Raw genomic sequence first — 3,876 nt, 5'->3', positions numbered from 1 at the left:
ATAGCCTCTAGCTTTTCTTGAATGTGAAATGAAAGGACTTGCAACATAGTTTTGTACCTACATCAATTCTCGGTTCCTTGCATCATGTATGTCACATGTGTGTTTGGAAGCAATTTTCTCCACCTCCAAGTCCACATGATCAAAGTATTCTTGTTTGATGGAAACTTCAAAATCATTCCAAGTGTCTTTGAGTTCCCTTACAATCTCTTGGGTTTGCTCACACAAATTTGGAGCCACTAGTTGTTGAATGGCTGCAATCATTGGATATTCTAAACCAGTTAGAAATTCATCTCTCACATGTAACACTCAAGATATCCTTTGGATCTGTAACCTTAAAAAATGTTCCAATTCTCAAATACCACTTCTAGTGCTGATTTCATTGCTTCTTCCATTTTCTTCCACTCTACTATTCTTTTTCTTTTGTCGTCTATTGCTATTGCATATAGAATTCAAATGCTTGAAACATGTGCATGGTGTTTGCATCAAGGTGAATCCCATGTTTCTCTTGTTGATCAACCATGTTTCAACCTATTTATGATAAATTAACTATTTATGCCGGCAGGACAAGATATTCTTTAAAATACTAGAATACATAGCTATATCTCTTGCCCTTTGATTCCTCTCTGTAGGCTCATTCCATATGCTTGTGTTAGGGTCTTTGGAACGATGTCACTGTCCTAAAATATGCATTTTCTTGAGGCTATATGCAAGAGAAAGGGGCATTTATTGTCTCCATATGGACATGTTAGAAGGAGGAGACTCTTATTTACAGGTATACTTTAGTGCTAATGTGGTTAATTGTGTTTTTGTTTGATGTCCACTTTTATGAATCTTGTTCTTTTAATATCTAAATGATATCAAAAAAGAGTGGAATGATCATTGGAAAGAAATCAATCACGATTTTGAAAAGGAATTAGTAGAGGGACCAAATTTGAAATCCATGTCAATTAAGATGATTTATGTATGGGAAGGTAACCGTTGAATTGTTGCTTGCATTAGTGCCATTAGAGAGAGGCTCTCAACAACGAAGGAGAAGCATTGCAAAGTTCTATGCACAGTTACTAATCCTTCAAAGGTCTCAAAGATTGCACTTCTTTCAGGATTACAAAGGATGAATTCGTAAGTTTGACATGGTTTTAAGTTTGTATGCTTGGATCATGATATTAGTTTGTTGATAATGATTTTTTTCTCAATTTCCTCATAGCATGAATAATCATGCACTTGTTACAACACATTTTCGGGATGAGTTGGTGACTTGTTATAATATTTGTAAAGCTGATCACAAAATATACTTAAAAGGACTGCCAAATAAAGACCAAAAAATCATTTCTATGATTCAAAAGAAGCTAGGCAAAGGAGCTGAACCATGGTGGCCATTGACTAGATGCTATTTGGTAAAGTTGCTTTACGATGTACATTGCTTGATAATGTGTTATTGTTAGCCAAAGGAACTGAACCATGGTGGCTATTGACTAGACGCTATTTGGGAAAGTTGCTTTACGATGTACATTGCTTGTTATTGTTTGATAGATTTTATACATATATTTTAATGTGCAAGATATTCGTGGGGCTTTTCCATGAACCAGGTTCAAATAACAAAGAGTTTCATTCATGGATGCATCCACTTAAGCTATCACTTTTTGATGAAGAGCTCAAAAAGGAGGAGGAGAAGGTCATGAATGACCTCTCTAACAAGTATGTGGATAGAGTTGGCAAGGTCTTATGAAAGCTCTGTCCTTTTTTAATTATATATTTGTGTTTGTGGTGAAGTTTGTGTTTTATTTCAGATTCTAAACATTGTTGATCCTAACCTTGAGGATGCATGGATGACAAGGGTGTTAGCCTTGAAATGGGGACCAGATTCTTGGGCATCTATTGAGAAGCTAAACTAAGGATGCATATGGATTTGAAAAATGAGATCATGCATTTGGATCGTATTTCTTTATCTAGAACTTTGATTTTCAACACTTAATTTTTTTGTGGCATTGGTGATATGAATGTTAAGGACAGTGTTCTTTCAGTTGGTTGTGTAGGGAGAATATTTTTATCAAGTTTTTAGACAAAGCTTCTACACTTTTATTAGATTTTATTAAGGCTCCTGATGGTATTGTGGAGCAAGAGGATTGCAAATTGTCACAGTACTATGAAGAAGTGAAGATTGAAGCTCTTCTTTATCTCTTTCCCATGGAGACTACATTAGAGTCGAGAACAAAAGATGCAGACATGCAAGGTTTAAAGAAGCAAAATTTCTTATTGCGGATGGGACAAAGAATTCTATATGGGTATAGTATATTTCTTGTAAAACAAGCTTGTATTTGATTTTGTCTTTACTTCTTTTATGTATTCTTTATGTCCTTCAAGTACTTTCTATGTATTTTGTCCACCCGTCACATTGCTTCCATTCCAATTCTTTCAAAGCAATGGGTTGATGCTTCTAGAGGAGATGGTTGTATGTATGCTGAAAATATGCAACATATTACTAGTTGGGAGTGTGAGAATTGTCCATGGTGGATAGACATGTGAGTTTCCCATGTGTTGGAGTTGCGTGAGAAAGAGTTGCACAAAGCAATGCATGGAGACAAGATTGATCCTCCACCTCCATTAACATCCTCCAATGTTCGTCAAGAGGCCTTGATGCAAAGTAAATATTGTTTAATATTGAGCATAGAATTTAAAATATTTGTATGAATTGTGTTTACCAACTTTTTGAGTTCAATAATACTGTGGTAGAGCGAGGTTCCATTGCTACATGGAAGTGACTCGTTGGTAATGTTGGTACATCTATACCAAGTGGAGCAAGCTAGATTATGGTTGATCCTTTGGCTTCACATGGTGAGATTAAGAGCGGTGATTACAATGTTTTATATTCTTTTTGTCTTTTATAATTGCATTTATTTGTTTTGTAGATGGCTCAATAGATGTTGCTAGACATGACTCTAGCTTTGCAAAATTTGTAGATGATGTTGCTTCTAACTTTGGTATGGCATCTATGCATGTTGTTTGTTTGGTTTAGGTTTCTATTTATGAATCATTACTCTAATGGTGAGCTTTGAATTTGTTGGTTTTAAATTTTGTAGGGTTGGGTGGGTAGACTCTTAGGAGGCCATTTTGCTTTACATATGCATCAGAGGTTTCAATGGCTCACCCCAGCATTGGTGCAAAGAGTTGGAGTTATGCTACAACTCTTTATTACATAGTTGTGGCAGCAAATTTTAGAGTAATCACTCTCCCACCAGCTTGAATACCTGTCCATGAGCACCTTACACGAGCTCGCTCCAAGGGGGCGTGTTATACTCGTGGTGGGAGACCTATCTCATGGGTTGCAGACTTCATCTTCCTCAACTTTCCATTTGGTGGATCACACATCAACTTGAGCATTGTGTCGCTTGGGATATTTACAAGTCTTAGAGTGTTTTAACTTTTTTTAATTATATGTAGAAGGTAGTATTGAATGGCTCGAGAGAGTTCACATCTGATACTAGATTTCCGTATCATAGTACTGCATCACTCTGCTTATGGTTTCACTAAAAGTGTTGGAGGTTGCTCTGAGGTATTTTTTGACTTTTGGTTCTTTGAAAGAATAACTTTTCCATTATCTTTGTTTTTATCTTTCTTGTTGTAGTGTCACTTCTCAGTATTGTTCATGATTCATCGATCTGATTCCAAACCCCCTTGCTATGTTGCAAAGTGTACTCCACTATTCCATTGTTTGGGATTGCAACCTCTTGACTCCTACATGTTGTACTACCTCCCTGTGAAATCATAGGTCAGATCTTCATCAAGGGAGACTTGGTGTTGCTCCATGCAACGGAGTCATGCATTCATTGCTTGCTTTGTTCAGCTCTTGTGTCGACCAGTAGGTTTATGTATAGAGCT

The 3,876-nt window shown here is 36.5% G+C and overlaps 1 pseudogene; it reads left to right on the top strand.

Moving 5' to 3' along the window:
* Nucleotides 1-1,577: 1,577 nt before the first annotated feature.
* On the top strand, nucleotides 1,578-3,216 carry LOC147431783 (uncharacterized; annotated as a pseudogene).
* The last annotated feature ends 660 nt before the right edge of the window (nucleotides 3,217-3,876 follow it).

Source organism: Adiantum capillus-veneris, chromosome 21, assembly GCF_014529385.1.
Source record: "Adiantum capillus-veneris isolate H3 chromosome 21, ASM1452938v2, whole genome shotgun sequence".
NCBI lineage: Eukaryota > Viridiplantae > Streptophyta > Polypodiopsida > Polypodiales > Pteridaceae > Adiantum > Adiantum capillus-veneris.
Note: the sequence above shows the minus strand (reverse complement) of the source record. Positions and strands in the feature narration are given on the sequence as shown.